The 20,243-nt window shown below is 36.3% G+C and overlaps 1 protein-coding gene across 6 annotated transcripts in view; it reads left to right on the top strand.

Annotated features, from left to right (window-relative positions):
* Mterf1 (mitochondrial transcription termination factor 1) overlaps positions 1 to 20,243 on the top strand; it is a 219,588-nt gene that overhangs the window by 27,868 nt on the left and 171,477 nt on the right. For 4 of the 6 annotated variants that reach the window (XR_011366918.1, XR_011366915.1, XR_011366917.1 and 1 more), the window contains exons 4-5: positions 1,331 to 1,411; positions 17,022 to 17,110. The gene's annotated coding sequence lies outside the window, so the exon portion shown is untranslated. The remainder of the gene's footprint in view (positions 1 to 1,330; positions 1,412 to 17,021; positions 17,111 to 20,243) is intronic. The other 2 variants (XR_011366920.1, XR_011366919.1) reach the window with 1 other exon arrangement.

Here is a 20,243-nt window from a genome sequence, read left to right as displayed (position 1 = left end):
CAGAAACATTCTACTTCTTGTTGTGGTAGTTCTTATACAATTGTTACATTGTCAAAACATTAAATTGTATATATTGGAGAATTTTATTGTATGTATTGTATGTATTTAGGTCGGTCATGGGGCTTGAACTCTGGGCCTGGGCACTGTCCCTCAGCTCTTCAGCTCAAGGCGAGTCCTCTAGCACTTGAGCTACAGTACCACTTCCGGTTTTCTAGTGGTTTACTGGAGATAAACCTGGAGATAAAGCCTGGGCTGGCTTTGAACTGAGATCCTCAGATCTCAGCCTCCTCAGTAGCTAGGATTACAGGCATGAACCACCAGCGCCCGGCTTGTAAACTGATTTTTAAATAAATAAAAAGGAGGTGTAACACATGCATAGATCAGGAGAAGTATAAAGCATTTTTGTAGCACAGTACAGGGTCCCTTCCTCACAAGCCCAGAGATCTGAGGGAGATTTTCCTGGAGTGAACTATTTAATCTTAGCATGAACAGGAAGGAAAGGGGGTTCTGGAGAGTCAGCAACATGTACAGAGCTTCAGAGGTAAAAGAGCAGAAGAGACTTTGGACACGTTGGTGAAAGAAAAGGGAGGAAAAATGAGTGTGGAAAGAGACTAGGCAACATAAAAGACTTTCTGTTAAGTCTGGACTTTATCCCACAAGGGACTGAAGAGTTTTAAGCCCTTCTTACCATGGAGTTATGTGGTTTGGCTTCTGGTTTAGAAGAATGTCTCTGGATGGAGCCAAAAGGTTTTCCTGAAGAGGGCATCTCATGATAGTGTCATGAGCTAGAGGAGAAAGGATGAGATCAAGGCGAGTGGATTGAAGAAGTAGAATTTCTTGTTAGAGTTGAGGGGAAAGAAGGAATCAAGAATGGCTTCTAGGATGCTATTTTGATTACTGTGTGAATGATGATATAGGATAATAGGATGTGATAAAGGATAGAAGAGCAAAAAAATTGGAAGGCAACGTAATGATTTTAGTTTTGTGCATGCTGTTTTTGAGTTGCTTGGCATGTACTCATACTGGACTTAGAGTCAGTTGGTGGAGACAGTGCATTTCATAATACATGTAAGAACCCACAGTGTTTTATTTATATAACCCACATTTGTTTTATTTCCCCACTTTTGGACTCTCTTTACCTATTAGGAATTTTTAGAAAACTAAACATTAAAGTGCTTCTAAAAGTCATTGTATATATTCAGGGTGGAGAAGCTTACATAAGATAGTCCCTTATTTACAAACCTATGAGCAAGAAGGTGCATTTTGCAATGCTTGCTTAACAAAGACTATCAGTCTTAATTCTCTTTCTCTTTGGTTTTTCATTTCCTAGATGAGTATGACTAATCTTGAAAAGATCAATGGGAACTAGGTTTGATCCCTCTATTTGAAGCAAAACATGTTTGTCAAGCAGGTAAGAGGATCAGTCATTGAAGTATAGAGAAGTTGATTTTAATTGAACTCATATTACCTTTCAAAGTTATCTTACTAACATGGTCAGCTTTCATGGTCCCTGACAGAAAGTAGATTTCTAAATGTCACCTTTCTTTTTCCTTTTTCCTTATTTCCTTTTCTTTTTGCTTATTTTCTTTCCTTTTAAATTATTTCCTTTTTATACTTGCCTTCACTTTCAAAAAGGAAAGTGTAAAAAGTTTTGAAGAGCCAGAATCTTATATTATTATTATCAATAATAATTCAATAGGACTATTGATGATCAATAGGACAATATTGATGATCAACAGGACAATGGAAAATCAAGATTGTATGAACTCAAAGGCCTTGGAACCTAGGACCCTTGGTAAATCATACTTCCAATCAGAGGCAATATACAGTGTTATTTCTCTTGTTCAGATGAAGGAAAAGGAAGAATTCTATCTGTACTAGTTATCAATTGCCTCTCATTTCCTATGTAACCTTTAATATGGCTCTGGCATTAGGATTGCACTATTTAGGCCTTCTTCTGTCACAGTGAAAACAATGTAAAATTTTATCTATGAAGATTGATGGAAGACATTCCTAAAAGACAACTCTTCCTTGCTATATTTTACTTTTCCTTGCTCTGGCTTCAAGGTCTGTCAGTAGTGTTGGTGTGAGACCATCCACTGGTGTTCTGACTCAGATACATCTAGACCTTGAAGGCTTGCTTGGACTTGTGATTGCCTTGCTGGACACCCCAAATGTGGGCACTGGCATGTTCCAGACTTAAGGCTTGAAATGGGATCAAGACTCCTGTGCACCTGCCCCTCAGCCCTGGTTTAATTCTGTAACTGTCTTGCTGTGGCTCACATATGCTAAAGGCCTCCCACCAGTAGTAGTGCCCCAACTATCTCTGTTTATTTACCAGCCTTGACTTTTCTGCTTATTTGTTTTCTGTTATCTCTTACTGTCTGGTGGTTGTAGCCTAAGAAACCCAGTAAGTATCTCCACTATCCACTGGGCTACAGCCATATCTTCTCCAATGAGGTATTTATTCTAATTTTGGGAACAAAACCTCTTTCCAATGTCTTCTGCTTTGTGCACCTCTTTTACATCTTTACAGTTAGACTCCCATTGTAAACAGTTTTATTCTAAACTCCTTCTGCTCAAATTACTATGTTAGTAAGCTATAAGAAGTCAAAATATTTATTGAAATGAACTCCAGGAAGTGGAAACAAGAGGTTTTTTTTTTTTGTTGGGCGTGGGGCTTGAACTCTGGGCCTGAGCACTGTCCCTCAGCTCTTCAGCTCAAGGCTAGTGCTCTACCACTTGAGGTAAGCTAGGCCCAAAGAAACTTAGGTCCCATGGTTTCCCTTATTTGCAATAACTAGTATATGTCTGAGTCAAGCAGAAAAGGTCAGATAAGTTGATGTTAGGGAAATGAACCCTAAGATATGTATTCAAATGTTTTTTTTCTTTCAGGTGATTGTTTCTAACACATTTATAAGATGATTTCTTTGTTGCTTTGTATGTCCCTCCCCCATGGTATAACTCCTGGTTTCACTGTATTTGATGTTGGTATAATTTGTGGAGGGGAAGGAAAAAACAAATCATTTAAATAGGAATACAGGTGGATCCATTGCAACAATGAGATGTACAAGTCGTTATGTGGAAAAATGAACTTTACAACTTTGGTGGGGGGAGGGGGAGGAGCATTGGGTGGGGGATAGGGGGGGAAGATGGGAAGGGGAAACAAAGGAGGAGGCTACAATGCTTGCTTGATAAGAAATGTACTCATTATCTTGCCCATGTAATGGTAACCCCTCTGTACAGTATTTTCACAATAAAAAATAAAAATTAAAATAAAAAGTAAAAAAAGTTTTTTCTTTGTTATTTTTCTTTTTTTCTTATTTGTTTGTTTATCTGTCTTTGAGGATGGTAAGGCGGAGCACAGAAAGGGTGGGACAAAGGGTGAACAAATGCAGTGGTGATACTCACTAGACACTATGTTGAAAATGAACTATACAACTTGTGGGTGGGGCTGGGAGGGAAAAACTGGGAGAGAGTGAGGGAAGGGGTGATAATGTTAAAAAATACATGTACTCTTCATCTAATTTATGTAACTGTTAACCCTTTGTACATCACCTTTACAATAACCATAAATAAATGAAAAAAGAACAAAATAAATAAAAGCAAGGAAAAAAGTCAGAAGATTTAAAAAGATTGTTGTGGTAAAGGTGATTTACAGAAGGGTTACAGTTACATAAGTCAGGTAATGAGTACATTTCTTTTTGAACAATGTCACTCCTTCCCTTGCTTTCTCCCGGTTTTCTCTCCCACCCCTCAAGTTGTATAGTTCATTTTGAACATAGTATCTAGTGAGCCTCACTGCTGAATTTCTTTACCATTTGTCATATCACTGGTGATTTTTTCTTAATAAATATTTTGGTTACAGTTACATGAGTAAGGTAATAGTCCATTTCTTATCGAGCATTTTTACAGCCTCCTTAATTTTTCCCCTACCATCCCTTTCCTCCCCTCCCCAATTCCCCCCACCTTCCCACAAAGTTGTAAAGTTTGTTTTCAATATACTGTTTTGTACATCTCATTGTAACAATGGGTCATCCTGTATCCTTATTTCAACATTTTGTTATTTCCTTTCCCCTTCCCAAATTAGAAAAATATATATACAAGATGTAGGACACCGAAATCAAATACAGTGACAACAGGAGTTGTACCACGGGGGAAGAACATACAAAGAAACAAAAAAAAACACATAGTACATTATAAGTACATTAAAAAGAACAACAAACTTGTGATTCTTTATAACACTCAAACCATTAACTTTTCCTAAACCTGCTGTGCATATTTCTGCCAGATTAGACTGATTTAAAACACCAAAATAAAAAATCAAATTCCCTCTAAAGCCAAAAAGGAAACAGAAACTCCTCCAGAATGATAATGAATTGAATGGCATTCAAGACCTTCCAGCATCTGTCCCCTCCCTGTCTTTGCAATCATTTTAATTCTCTACTTTCCCTAAAGTAAGGCAAGCAGTTCTGTGATAAGGAAAGCCCAGACCTCAATTTGATTTTTAACTCTACCACTTATTACTAAATAAATAAGGGCATGTCCTTGGACTCTTCTGAGTTTCAGTTACCCATATTCCAATAACGAGGCTGAAGGTCTCACACAGTTCTTGGGGAGTTAGGTTAAACAATGCACATGAAAACTTTATAGGAATTTTGACTTTCTTTCTTAAAGTAGCATGTTGCCATAGTTTGTTTATTTGTCACTGAGACAGAGTCTGTCTGTGTTCAGGAACTAGTCATCCTCAGCCTCAACCTTCCAAGTGCTGGAATGTAGGTGTTGGACAAAGTTTAGTGTGGCATTTCCTATCTTTTCTTCCCTAAATGCTCACACATGAAAAATTATGAAAAAATAATGTCAAGAATTCATACAATACTTTGGGATTTGTAAAAGGGATAAAGGCTATCCTTTATTTAAAAGTCAATTTTTGTGTGTATGTGTGCCAGTTCTGGGGCTTGAAGTTAGGGCTGAGGTAGAACTGTCCTGGAGCTTTTTTATTTTTGCTTAAGGCTAGCACTCTACCACTTGACCACTTGAACCACAGGTCTACTTCCAAGTTTTATGGAAGGTTTTTTTTGTTGTTGTTACATAAAAGGCAGGCTATATAAGACATGCATGAACATAATGTTCTTAGAAATGTCTTCAGATTCTTTTAATTGTGGTCATCTTTCATTGTGAGTCATGTTTTTAGAAATTTCAGCTATTCAAGAAGAACAGCGAAATATAAACTTTATGAAAACATCCTGTTTTTTAATTGGCCTAGTTATTATGTAAAATGTTTATACAAAATATATGACTAACATACTGACATCTCTGTATTGATCTTAGATATTGCAACTGTTATTCATTGTAGCAACATGGCCCAAGAGTTTAACTACAATAATTTAATTATATTTTTATGTATTCAAAAATAAAACTTACATTGCCTTAGAAAATAATTATCTTTAGCTATATTTAAGAGATATTTAAGGAGAAAAATGAGGGAAGGGGCAATAAGAACTGTATTTATTACCCTACTTATATAACTGTAACCCTTCTGTACATCACCTGGACAACAACAAAAGCTTTCAAGATGGCAAGGAATTCAACCAAATCCCAACTCAAGTTCTCTGGAAGAGTATTCTCATTCTATGAAAGGGCAAAAATTCTTGAGTCTGTGACAAAGATGAAGGACTTGACTATCAGCATAGAAAGAAACAGATTTCTCCAGTCGCTCATTGATTGAACTCATCTTCTCTGGGCATCTGGCCAGCCTGTGTATGTTTTCATCAGCAGGTTTTTCATCTGAATTCCTCATTATCTTAGCTATATAATGCTGAGAGGAAAAGCCAATTCTAGGAGAACTTTAAACATGAATATAAAAAGCATTTAATATTTAATTTAAGAAAACTTCCTTAGGGAGGAAATATAAGATTCCTTCTTTGTAGCCTGAAAAGAAAGGTGGTTCAACTGAAGGTGAAAACGAAGAGAAATAGACATTCCAGCCTTGTCTGGACAAAATTCTTATTATTTAACCTTTCTATAGCTCTTTGTATTTTTCCAAAGACCTTTACAAATGTATTTTTCCCCTATGTAACAAGCTTCTGTGATCAAAGCAGTTAGCATTCATCTTTCCATTTTCTAGATGAGAGTAAAGGGTTCCAGAGAAGTGAAGTCATTTTCAGGGTGAATCAAAGGTAGAATGACGTTTTGAGCCTTTAACACAGAGTTCTTGGCATAATTACTCTGAAACGTGTTATTTCTTGTCTTAACTAAATCTCTACAAATTGGTTAGAAGAATTCTTAATCAAAGAAGCCAAGACTAGAATTCCAAACAGAGACTCCTCAGTGGTGAAGTTTTTGAAATTTGGGCTACCAGGACTGTGGTAAAGACCTCTATGGTTCATCAGCTTCAGAGAAGAATGTCCTAGACTTTGATGGGGTACACTTTTAGGTCTTCTGAATCTCTGTATAGAAGAACTCAGAAAGTGTTTAGGATTGGCAGCTGAGAAAGTGGCTCAGCTCAGCCATGATATTTTTTTTTGTCCACTTCTCAAGTAGCTAGTCAGTCTTTGTGTATTTGGATTCTCTTTTCCTGGGGGAGAAACTGGCAGGTCTCCAGTTTCTGACATTCTAATTTAGGTTATCTATTTCATTGCAATGTGAATCTATTTCAATATTGATGTAAGACTGCTGATTAGTGCATTGCCAAATACCCGATAGGCATCTCAATAAATATTTATTAATGTTAATGATAAGAACGATCTTTTTCAATATTTATGTTTGAAAGAAGTAGTCTACCAATACTGCAACAGGGAAAACTTTCAGGATAATTACATTTTGCAGTTATATCTAGTAATTTATTTGCTAGAATTTTTTTAAACAATCGTTCTCCTATTTTATAGATGGGAGTATAAAAAGGAAATGATAGTGATTGGCAAAAAGTCTCATAGTGGATTGAAATAGAGTAGGTAATGAAAGTTAAGGTTTATGGTTCCAATTTTTATTAAAAACAATCTGGTTCTTAGAACTCGACCAGTGGTCAAGAAGTTATAATGAGGCATGGACAGCTCACATAGGTGGAGATGCCTTCTTCTTCAATTGCTCAGAATTTAATTTTGAGAACCTAAAGTGTCTTTTTACTCAGCTGTGAAGTCTGGCAAGAAAAGGCTGTTTTATTTCCATTGAAATTAATCTGTAATTGTTTACTTTGGATGATTCAGTTACATTATTTATTTACATTACTGTTGTTTTTTAAAAAAATTTGTTAAATAATACAGAAATTGATCCAATATTTTGTTTTTTATTTTTTGTTCTTACTATGTATTTTTTCTAATATATAGTTCCATTTAAAAAAATGTATTTTTTGGGTTCATGGGGCCTGAACTATGGGCCTGGGTGCTGTCTTTCAGCTCTTCAGCTCAAGGCTAGTGTTCTACCACTTGAGCCATAGTGCCATTTCCAGCTTTTTTTCTTTTTTGCTTATGTGGTGCTTGGGAATTGAACCCAGCGCCTCATGCATGCAAGGCAAGCGCTCTACCTCTGAGCTACCTTCACAGCCCCCTAAAAATATATTTTTAAAATACAGCAGTCAGTGTTGGGATTTCTATTGCCACTTTTCTTAAGTGGCTTTAGTAGTTACTCTAGAAATAAATTCTTTAGCTATTTTAGAAATATACTACCTATTTTTTATAACTTCATGGATGATTTAAATGGCAATTGCCATGTAAGTTTAAAAATGGGAAGGAATGCCTTTTATAGTTTTTTCCTTATTAAAATTTTGTCATGTAAGATATCTAGTAAGTATAAAATGTTTTTATCATTTGTTATAAGCGGTATTTATCAAAAGGTGATCTGTAACTCACCTGGTTGAGAGACACCTGAGATAGTAAAATTTAGGGGCCAGGGTCTCATCACAAATATACTGAACAAGATTCTTAACAGTGGGCCAAAAAAATTTGTATTTTAAAAGTTAGTTCTTGGGTAACTCCAGTGTGAGAAGATGAGGAATTGGGGACAGAGATGAGGGGGACAAACAAGGACACAAAGGGCCTAGTGTGCTGTGGAGTTTGGATCTTATCTTGGAGGTGATAGGGATTTAAGATAAATATTGACATAAATTAACTAGCTTCATTTGAGTTACTTTTATAAACTATTTGGAGAGTTAACCCTAAAATCAAGAAAGATAGATTAGTTTAAATGCTTTTATGGTTGTATTTATACACGATTATTTTGAAGGGTAGTATTAGATGTATATAATCTATTCCTCATGACTCTAGAATTCATTAATAATTCTGTTTGTGTATATGTGTGTCTGTGTGAGTGTGTGTGTGTGTGCAAGAATGGCAACCCATATAAAGTCTTTATTTTCCTATTATGATTCATATAAAAACTAAAATATGAAAAAAATCAGGAACAAATGGGTACTACTGTTAATATACATGACAATTAAATAACCATGGGTAGCTGTAAATGCTGTCATGCTAATGAAATGATAACCATTCCTGATGCAGCTTTTTCAAAACTAGTACACTTTCATAAAGTTCATTTGGGTAGCAATTTATACTTCCTTGAGTATAGTTACAATCATATTACTTGACTTCTATATAAATATAGAATATACCGATTGAGTTATTCTGTTGGAATAAACAATCCCAAATGTGGCTTGATACAACAAAGGATATTTTCTCATTTACATTTCAGCCAGTGCAAGTTTTGAGGAGCAGGTGGCAATGTTGCTCCATGACGGCATCTAGTCTTTCTCAGTCAATCTTTCTACCATCTTCTAAGACCTTAAAATTTAGCCTGTATCCAGCCTTCAGACAAGGAGGGGGGAGAGTAGAGAGGTTACATCTTCTCCTAATCACTTCACTGGAGGTGACACACATCACCCTTCCCTCACATTCCACTTGTGAGAATCAGCTCATATCCCACTGAGCTGCAAGCCATCTGGGAGCTGGGTTCAATACTTCATCAAGAAAGACCACCGGAGCAATAATCTACCACAACAGATTATTCTTCAAGATCAAAGATAAGTAGCAGGAAGCAGGAATTACTCAAATGACATATGGTAGATATTTCCCAACTTATTTATGTAGGTCCTTTATAGTCAGTCATTGAGAACAACTGCCTCTCAGACAGATTCTATCTTTTTTTTTGCTTGCACTGCAATCAGGGGTATATTTTACAGGGTGACTAAATACCCATACCTATATAAAAGGCAGAATTTTTACACCTATAGTTAAGAAAACTCTTACTGTGTGTGCTGCACTCTGGTATTTTCTAGACTTTCTCCTGCATTCGCCTGCTATTTGAATCTACCCTCCTCTCTCCTTTTTCTTCTCTTTTATTCACAGATAAAATATACAGGATGAATTGCACACAAATAACAGTATGAATATAACCCCTGAAATACTTGGGGCATTTTATACTATACTAAAATATTATTTGTTGGAATTAACTGAGTGTTGTGTTTTATCTGGCAATCCTACCTAGACTGAGAAAAACACTGCAGAGGAGAGGTTCTTTTTCAGCTGTTATTTATTTCTTTTGGCTGCTGATAATAAGGAAATCAAATGGGCATTAAATGCTAGCTTCAGGGACAGGAGCAGAGAGGCTGTTTTGGACCAGTTTTGTAGTGAGGCAGGTTGAAAAAGAAATTGTATTCAAGGTCAGTGGGAGGTAGCAGAGAAATAGATACTGAGGGCTGGGGTAGTACTGACTTGAAAGAGAAGGGACCAGTAAGGAAATGGGTATATTCTTATTTCCTCTTCCTCCTCCTCTTCTTCCTCTTCCTCTCTCCTCTCTCCTCCTGCTCCTCTCCTCCTGCTCCTCTCCTCCTGCTCCTCCTCCTCCTCCTCCTTCTTCTCTTCTTGTTGTTCTTCCTCTTCTTCTTTCTCATACCCCTCTTTACTTTCTCTTCCTTCTCCTCTTTCTTCCCTTTCTCTTCTCCCTCCTCCTCCTCCTCCTCTCTTCTTATTTCCTCCTCTCCCTCCTTCTCTTCCTTCTCCTCCTCTCCTCTTTACTTTCTCATCTTCCCCCTCCTATGCATCCCAGGTTGGTCTTGAACTCACAATATTCCTGAGACTCTTAAGTGTTGGGATCATGGGCATACACCCTTACATCTGGCCAAGAGGTCCTGGCCTCCCAATGCCTCTTATCTTTTTCTAAATTCCTCTGGAGATTGAGTCCTTCCTCAACTCTCTGTTGTTACCTTAGCCTTGTTGTGGGCTCTCTTAGGTGGGAGGAACCTCACTGAGAATTTGGAGCATAGATAGGGATGGGAAATCTTTAATTCAACAAAGTAGTGCTTCAGTGATGGCAAATACATTCTCTGAACCCGTAGTAAAAATATGAATTGCTTTTCAATAGGAATGTGGTCCTAAGTGGTGTTATATTCTATCGAAAAGACTACAGGAATTCCTTAGGAACTTACTAAAATGCACATCCGTGGGCTTCTTGCAGAGATTTGGATTTTGTAAATGTAGGTTGAAGCTCTGAGTTCCACATTATTTTTACAGGTTTCTAAAACTGCAGTTTTGAAATTATTTGTATCAAAAAGTTAGCATGTTATATTATAGAACATTACCAACTGTGTAGTGTGGTATTATATATGATTATATAGCAGTACTGAATTCTAGTTCTGTAGATATAAGATTAATTAGCAATCATAAGTTTACTTAGGGAAGGCCTTTAATTTTATATGTTATTTATAATAAATGAATGGTTTCAAAGTTTAAGCTACATGCTTACACATTACTTTTGGACCCCAGTTCCTTCCCACATTGGATCAATGACTAATATAAGTGCTATCCTGTGGCTGATAAAAATCAATAGAATACTAGAGAATTTGCTTTCTGTCTTTCTAGCTTAAAATATAAACTCTAGGATGTTCCAGGAACCATCTCATTCTTCAAGTTAGGAGCATCGGTGGTTCTGATTTTCCCATCTCCGGAGGAAGATTTTTTTTTATCATAAAGGTTGTTGTACTATGTCGTCCCTGAATCTGTTATTCAGAGCTGGTGGAGTATTTGATATTTATTCATTTGTTATTTAGCCATTCAGTTCAACATCTAACCAACATTTATTTATTCAGTGTCAACTAGGATTAAGACATTCTGTACTAGGGAATAAAAGACTTATAAGACCAAATTTTCTGATCTTTGAAGGACTTATTTTTTAATAATGAACGTGCACATCCATACCTTTAATGAAGCTGGTTTTTGTGAGATTTCTGAAAGTGACTCAGCATTGGTTCCGGCCTTAAGGAATTTAGAACCCTTAGAGAAACAGGAAACTCCCAATTCTGACCACTTGGTGTCTTAGAGATGAGATATGCTCAGAAAGTAGAATAATGGAAAATGGAAACTGGAATCTCTTGGCTCCAGCCACAAAGCATGACAAGAAGGCAGAAAGCTGCCTCTTTTAATTCAGTACTCTCTGCCTCATGCCCCACGAATTGCTTATTCTGGAGTCAATAGCCAAATTAGTTGTTTTTCTCATTCATATTTATCAACTGCAAGCAGCAGCTTTCTAAAAAACAAGATGGCTCTGTCACTGTACTTGTCAGGTATTTTTCTTAAAACTTTTGTATAGATTTAACAGCTTATGTGGCTAATAAATCCAAATTTAAAAATGTCACTGGTGATTTATTGGTTAATATGATGATGAAACAAGTACCACTGCAAGTTGAATGACAAAGAAAAGCTTGTATTTGAATTTAGCTATGATGAATCAATAGCAATTTCCCTGAGATCTTGCCCTTATAACAGCTTTAAATTTTGTGGCATTTTCCAGACCCACCTTCTTCCCATTTTTTTCCTTCAGGGTCATGGATGATTAATTTTATTGAATTAATATCAAACTGATACTTTTACTTTAAGTCTTTTCAAACATTGAGAGGCAAATTTGATTTTAATGGTTTGAATATGTGAAAATTTTTTTCAGGGTTGTTGTTCTGAGTACTGAGAAGGAATAAGGAACTTAAAATGATTTATAATCCTAATAACATATGTGAAGTTCATAATAAAGTCTGCTAGGGAAAAATTGATTTTACTTTTTTTTTAACTTCAAAAAATTCCCTCAACCACTACTCAATTAAAATTTCTAACTCAACACCCTAGTTATAATATATTGATGATATTTATCTACATAATTTGATGCCATCTTGAAAAATAGATGTAAGAAAATATCTGGGTGATTTATGATATAATTAATTCTGATTATATTTACAATGGTAAAATAGGAACATAGGGGCACTTGTGGTTACTTTTACATTTCATAATGAGGTTAATAATATTGATCTACAGAGATGAGACTTATGAAAGTTATGAAAAATTCATTGCTCTAATATACTTTATTGTGATCCTTAGGAATTTTTTGCTTTTTCTTTTTGTGCCAGTTCACGGAGGTTTGAGCTCAGGGCCTCACACTTGTTTGGCTTTACTTGTGTCGCTAGTGCTGCACCACTTACACCATATTACCATCTCAATCATAATTTTCTTTTTTTTCTTTCTCTCTCTTATTTCTTTTTGTTGGTTGTGGGGCTTGAACTGGGCCTGGGTGCTGTCCCTGCACTCTTCAGCTCAAGGCTAGCACTCTACCAGTTGAGCCACAACACCACTTCCAGTTTTCTGGTGGTTCATTGGAGGTAGGAGATGAGTCTCATGGACTTTCCTGCCCAGGCTAGCTTTGAACCGCGATCATCAGATCTCAACTTCCTGAGTAGCTAGGATGACAGGTATGAGCCACTGGTGCCCGGACCCAATCTTAATTTTCTAAAAGAAGGAACATCAATCATGAGCTGCAAACCATTCCGTCACAGTTAACTGCTAGTACGGACTAGAGAAGCGCCTCTATTCTTGTGAAAGACAGATATTATTTTTCCAGGCATAGCATTGGTCAAAGCTGTTCTACTGTGGCAGGACAAGATATTTTTGTTATTTATTTATTTATTTATTTTTGTATTGGGGTTTCAACTTAGGGCCCTGGGCTTGGGAGGCAAGTGTTCTACTATTTGAACCACATCTCCAGCCTGTTTTGCTTTTATTTTTCAGATAGTATCTACTGCTTTTAGCCCAAGGTCAGTCTTGGACCTCAGTCCTTCTACTTATGTTCTCTTGTAGCTGGTATTATGTTCTTGAACCACTACATTTAGCTTGTTGAGATAAGGTCTTTCTGCCTGTATTACCCTTTTACCATGATCCTTATGATCTCTGCCTACTGAGTAGCTGGGATTAAAGGTGTGAGCCATCTTATTTGGCTATTTTTGTGATTAAAAAAAAAATCAACTTTTCAACCATAAAATACAAATTAGAATTTATATAGGTATAAAGGAGTCACCTTTATTAATTGAATAAAACTAGTTTCACTAAAAGTATATATATATATATATATATATATATATATATATATATATTTATATATGTTTTCTTTCTTTTTTTTTTTTTTTGCCGGTCATGGGGCCTGAACTCTGGGCCTGGGCGCTGTCCCTCAGCTCTTCAGCTCAAGGATAGTGCTCTACCACTTGAGCCACAGCGCCACTTCCAGCTTTTTCTGCTTATGTGGTGCTGAGGAATCGAACCCAGGGCCTCATGCATGCAAGGCAAGCACTCTACCACTGAGCCACTTTCCCAGCCCCTATATATATGTTTTCTATGAAAGAATAAGCCCTTGAAAGGATAGAAAATTGTTATAGATGATTACAGAAAAAACAACTGACAATATGTAAGACTTAGACCCATTTACTTTATTTATTTATTTATTTATTTTTAACCATCTACTTTAATAGAAGGGCTTCATTCATTCACTTGTTCCTTCAAAATATATTTGTTAAATACCTGCATGTATCAACTACTGTTCTTGTGGTGGTGAATTTGTAAAGCATAAGTAAATATAATCAAGGTAAATACATTCAGAGGAACAGTATTCTAGACAGAAGAAGTAAGTGTCAAGGCCTGTAAGTAGAAGAGTATTTTTTTGTAGCTTATAGTATTTAATTAATGTTTTTGCATATATTTAAAATCAACCACTTCAGCAATGCTCATGTACCTTGCCTATAATTGTTCTCAGTTGTTTGGTGATTTTCACTGAACCACAATGAGGCTAGTCAGGCAGGAGTAGTTAGGAGAAAAAAGCCCAGGAGATGAGATCAGAGATGTAGTAGGACAGGCTAGTAGGTCATTGTAAGGACTACAACACTTACTACGAGAGAGAATGTGAGTCACTACAGACTTTTAGGCAGAGAAACACTACTCAACCTATCTTTTAAGATTATTACAGTGGATCTTTCATTGAACTATTAACTAAGGTCATCAGCTAAGAGTGAGGATAAGAGAAAGTACTGGAAGATCGAAGAAAGATTAAGATACAGTTGGCTTGGAGAGTGGAACACAATGATTTGATTGGGTAATATATTATGTTTAGCTGGTAGCACAGAGGGCCCATGGGAGTGGGGGTTAGTGGTCATGAATTTAAAGTGAGATCAATCAGCTACATGGAGCAGGCAGAGTAGGATTTAGCCAGAGTTAAAGTGAGTAAGAGGGTGGGGCAAAGGGCTTGAGGGTCAGACAAAAGCCATTCAGTGATTGACACTCTGGAATTTAGGTGGGGTAAAAAGTGAGCACCAGGGGTGTTAGTGAGAAGCTTAGAATGAATGGATGGACTGAAGGTGTGATGCAAGATTGCTGTATATGTGACAAAGTGAGCTAGTTAGAGAATGCCCTTGAAATTGAGATGGTAATACAAAATCTGGTTTCATTTAGGGCATGGTGAGGAAATTCTCTTTCTGAAATGAAATACAAAATTGCCAACAAGAAATATCCTTTTGAATCACCCCATTTTGTTAGATAATGTTTTATTTTAATGGGCTTTCTGCTTTTAGAACGTGTGTAAAAAATATCCACATTGACTGATTTAGAAGTTCAGGCAGATTTTCCTAAGAAAAAAATTACACCAAGTCTTTCCATTTCCTAACAAATGGGGCAATGCCATTCTTTCTGGTGGAGGCATAGAATTCCATTGTGTATATATACCACATTTCTGGGTTGGTTCCATATCTTAGCTATGGTAAATAAAAAATATATTAAGTGAAGTAAGTCAGGCCCAAAGAAACATAGGTCCCATGGTTTCCCTTATTTGCAATAACTAGTATATATGTCTGAGACAAGCAGAAAAGATCAGATAAGTTGATGTTAGGTGAAATGAACCCCAAGATAAGTATTCAAATGCTTTTTCTTTCATGTGATTGTTTCTAACATATTTATAAGATGATTTCTTTGTTGCTTTTTATGTCCCCCCCCCCCACCATGGTATAACCCCTGGTTTCACTGTATTTGATGTTGGTATAATTTGTGGAGGGGAAGGGAAAAAACAAATAATTTAAATAGGGATATAAGTAGACCCATTGCAACAATGAGATGTACAAGTCATTATGTTGAAAACTTTACAACTTTGGCGGGGGGGGGGGGGGGGGGGACGACGGAGAGGAGGGGGAGATGGGAAGGGATTGGAAGGGGAAACAAAGGAGGAGGCAACAATGCTTGATAAGAAATGTACTCATTATCTTGCCCATGTAATTGTAAACCCTCTATACGGTATTTTCACAATAAAAAAATTACACCATACCAAAATCCAACTTTACAAGATTATTTTAATTAGCTAAAACAAAAGCAAACGAAAACAAAAAAATCTAAGAAACAAAAAGCTAAACAGGATTGAGATAAGAGGGGCACATCTCCTATGTTTAGTTGGAAATATTTAATTAACAAATGGAAATGGCATTGTGACATTCCATGTTGTCACGCACTGGCTGTGAAGGATAAGTGCTTATGAATGGAAACTCAGTAATCATTGCAATGCAACCAAGACCCAAGGTTATCCAATAAATCTTTACTGACCAAAAAAAAAAAAAAAAAAAAGAGAGACGATTAGATTCTAAGGACATAAAACTTGAAAGCAATATAGAATGAAATGCCAACATTTGGAATTTTATAACATATAAGCAGTACTTGGACTGCTTGAGTCAAAATCACATCAGGATCCTTGGAGTAAAGATTTGAAACATCTGCTGTTTTGTTATTGTTTTTCCATCTATAAGTACTTCTAGGTATATATATATATATCTATATATCTAGAAATTTAAATATCAAGGATAAGTGACTGCAATTATTTAAAAAAATTAAGAGTAATTTAAATACAGACTTGTTTTTGAGAGCAAGCCCATACAAATATAGATTTTGTTGTTCTGTAGAATCTAAAATTCAGTCTAAAGGAAAGTTTTGTTTTGTCATAAATATATATATGCATGTATATTTATATCCATATCTACATTTCTTTCTATGATAACTTTTATTTAGAAAAGACAAAACTTCATAGAACTTTGCAGTTATCCTTACATATTTGATGGGTTCTTAAGCAGAAATGGAATTATACTTTTTGTGTGTGGCCTACCTGTGTTTAAATGATAGAAGTAATTTGAAGGTAAATTTTGATTCAGCAAGTAAGACAGAAGAAATTAAATTTATTGAGTGCCTGCTATAAGCTAAGCATCATGCTGGTAGCATTCTATATCATATTTTAATTATCATTGATGTTTTTTTAAAATAACATTTAAGAGCTATTTTTAAATGATTGGTAATGTTCTAGATACTGTTTTCTAAGTCTAGGAATATAATGGATAGAAAAAAGACAGCTAAAATTTTTACCACTTGTGGCATTAATGAGGTAGAATTATCTTTGGCTGACAGAAGAGGAGACAGACATTTTGAGAGGATAATTGATAAACGTCATCAGTGATAGAGTTTGAATTTGAGTCCAAGTATAAGGCTCATGCTTTCTCCTCACCATGGTCCAGCATAGAACAATTAGTGGAATAGGCTGCTTAATTGAGGGATGAATTATACCATTGGTTGTAGTCAAACATAGGCTGCCTGATCACAAAATCATTGGAGGGAAGTCTGTCTTGATTGGGAGGTAGATATAAATGCCCTAATAAAAAGTTACCCTATACATACATGTTACCTCTAATTCTGTGATTCTAGGGAGAAAGACAGCTTGTATGAAGAACCAACACTGGCAATGTAATCTTACAGGAAATATTTTAAAGGAGATCCACTAAGTCATAGAAAAGGTAAGTGGCCTTCAGAGTAAAAAAACACTGCTTGCAGAAATGGTGAAGAACTCCTAGTTTGAAGCTGATCTTCGGTATAGGTTGGCTAGTAGAATATTCCACGAGATATCGGTTGGGAGTCCTTGGGTTAGAATCATATAAAGGCTTATTCAGGCATGAATGAGTCATGTAGGTGATCCTGGTTGTAGCTTTGACCTCTGCTGGGGCCTCTCCATATTATTTTTTGCCTTCTTCATAGAAGAAACTTTGGACCCCAAACTTGGGGCTCTCATTGAAATGACCAAGATCAATCCAATTTGAGGAAAAAACAACACAGACCCCACCTCTTCATGGAACAAGTTATGATGAATTTTTAGAAAAAAAATTTTTTTGGGGGGGGTTCTGGTCGTGGGGCCTGAACTCTGGGCTTGGACACTGTCCTTCAGCTCTTCAGCTCAAGGCTAGTGCTCTACCTCTTGAGCCACAGCACCACTTCTGGCTTTTTTCTTTTTGCTTATGTGGTGCTGGGGAATCGAACCCAGGGCCTCAGGCATGCAAGGCAAGCCCTCTACCACTGAGCCACCTTCCCAGCCCCTAGAAATGTTTAAAACAATCTTGTCTCCAATTTTTGTCCTATTAAGCTCTGACAAAATTGTAGATTTGTGAACAAAATAAATGAATGATGTTTTAGACAGTAAGTTTGGAGTGATTATACAGGAGATAACTGTAAAGTTCTGTGATCTTGATATTCTTATCTTACAGATGGGAAACAGGCATCAAAAAATGAAAATATTCGATCAAAGTCATATAAATTTTATTTCTATATATTGTTCTTCAAAATTTAGACAATGCAAGGGAATCAGAAGGTATTATAAGAATTTGATAGCGGTGACTGTAAGTCATCCTTGACTTAGGAACATCAGAGACTCTCAAAGCACATTGGAAAAGAGATGGTGCACGTCTCTGGAAAATGATGATATTCTATATGTATATCTAAGAAAAAACAGTACTATTTCTGATGGGGGATTCATAAACACAACTGAGACCTCAAAGGGTTAAGTTTTCAGTTAAAGAGAATTTGAGAAACAGCCTGAGCACGTGTTCTGGTATGCGTCTGAAATATTTCGCATAGATTCATATATTGAAGGGTTGGTCACCAGCTGGTGGTACTGTTTTGAAAATTGTGGAGACTTTCTGAGTTGGAGCCTAGTTGCAGGAAGTAAGTCACTGAGAGGTATGTGTTCAGGGATGGTGTCTTGTTCTGGGTACCTCCTTGTTTCTCTTGCTTCCTGGCTGCAATGAGGTAAATATCTCTACTCCACTATTCTCCCACTTTCTTCATACTCTGCTTTAGTATGGGCACATGTACATATGTAACTATGAAAAAGAATTCCTCCATTAAATTGTTTATGTCAGGTATTTTGTCAAAGCAACTGAAAACTTACTAATATACCAGTCACAGAATATTATGAAAATGTTATATTTATGTAATTATACATTATATAATGTAGATAGTTGTAAATAATTGCAACTATGTTGTGGAATGTAAGGTATTTGCACACTTCAGAAATACTAAAATATGTACAAATCCTTTTTTTAAGACCTGAGATTAGATTTTCTCTGCTTATATTCCACTGGAGTATTTCTCTTGAAGGTCACTAATGACCAAATCTGAAACTAAAACTAATGAACAATTTTTCAGTTCTCATTATTCTCATTCTTTTGTCAGACCTTCAACAGTTACTCATCTTTTTTAAAATTTTTTTTGGTCTGGTCGTGGGGCCTGAACTCTGGGCCTGGGTGCTGTCCCTCAGCTCTTCAGCTCAAGGCTAGTGCTCAACCACTTGAGCCACAGTGCCACTTCCAGCTTTTTTTCTTTTTGCTTATGTGATGCTGAGGAATCGAACCCAGGGCCTCATGCATGCAAGGCAAGCGCTCTACCACTGAGCCACCTTCCCAGCCCAGTTACTCGTCTTTTATATTATTTCCTCCAATGAATTCTGTAACACTAATATCCATGTAACCATCTGTGATTGCCCCTCCTTTTACTGGTTTAGTTTTTACCTCTTGAATTTTCCAACATTTTACTCTAAACTCAATTTCACTAAAAACTTTTCTATATCCAATTTGCATTATCATTTTTTGATGACTTCTGAATAAATATCTAACTTTTAGGCTTATAGCTCAAAACTCTTGTGGCTTCATAGACTTGGCTACTGAAGCTTCCCTCACATTTTCAAATCAATATATCAGTTACTCTTTATAACTTTCCTACTTAATCCTTTAAAAACACTGTATTTTATGCCTGGAAACATTCACTTTCACTTTATTTAGTAAAGATAAACTGATTGCCTTTTACATGCCAAGCACAATACTTTTTTAAACAGGGACCCCCATGTAGGTCAGACTGGCCTAGAAATTGTGATGTTCCTGTCTCATTCCTGTCTCAGTTTCCCAAGTGTTTGTATTATAGGTCTTTGCCATCGTACTAGCTAATCTCAGGTGTTTAAAGAGGGATCTGGTAACAGTTTAGTGACAGTGGGAGAGGCACTGTGGAGAGCATAAAATTAAACTTGGCAAGAAAAAAAAATAGAAATTGAGCAGTGGTTTTGAAATCAGGATCAACAAAACTCACTGTTGTGTTTTTGAAATGAGACACATTTTTTTGGTGAGCTTAATGTTTTATAGCCTCACTGTTTAAGTTTCAGTTTAGACTAGAGCTAAAACAGAGAAGGCAGTTAAATTACAAAGGCAGAGAAGTTATATAACATTTGGCTTAATACATCAAAGAAGTGTCCTACTGGGTGTTTGACTCTGTTTCTGTGGCTCACATTGGAAAAGAAAACTCGAGGATAGGGGAATCATGAAAGTATATATGGTAGGAGAGAAATTGTTAGGTCAGGGAACAGAATCATGGCAAAAATGCTTTAGTAGAATTTTGTTAGTTTGACAAAGACTTGAATAAACAGAAAGGTTTATTTAAAAAAATTTTTTTATTGTAAAGATACCGTACAGAAGGATTACAGTTACATGAGTAAGGCAATGAGTACATTTCTTATCGAGTATTGTTACCTCCTCCTTTGTTTTTCCCCTACTATCCCTTCCCTCCCCACCTCCCTAACTCCTCCCTCCCCTCTCTCCCCCAAGTTGTAAA

The sequence above is a fragment of the Dipodomys merriami genome, unplaced genomic scaffold (assembly GCF_024711535.1).
Source record: "Dipodomys merriami isolate MVZ:Mamm:240054 unplaced genomic scaffold, mDipMer1.0.p SCAF_5, whole genome shotgun sequence".
NCBI classification, from domain to species: domain Eukaryota; kingdom Metazoa; phylum Chordata; class Mammalia; order Rodentia; family Heteromyidae; genus Dipodomys; species Dipodomys merriami.
This window is presented reverse-complemented; position numbering and strand designations above follow the sequence as displayed.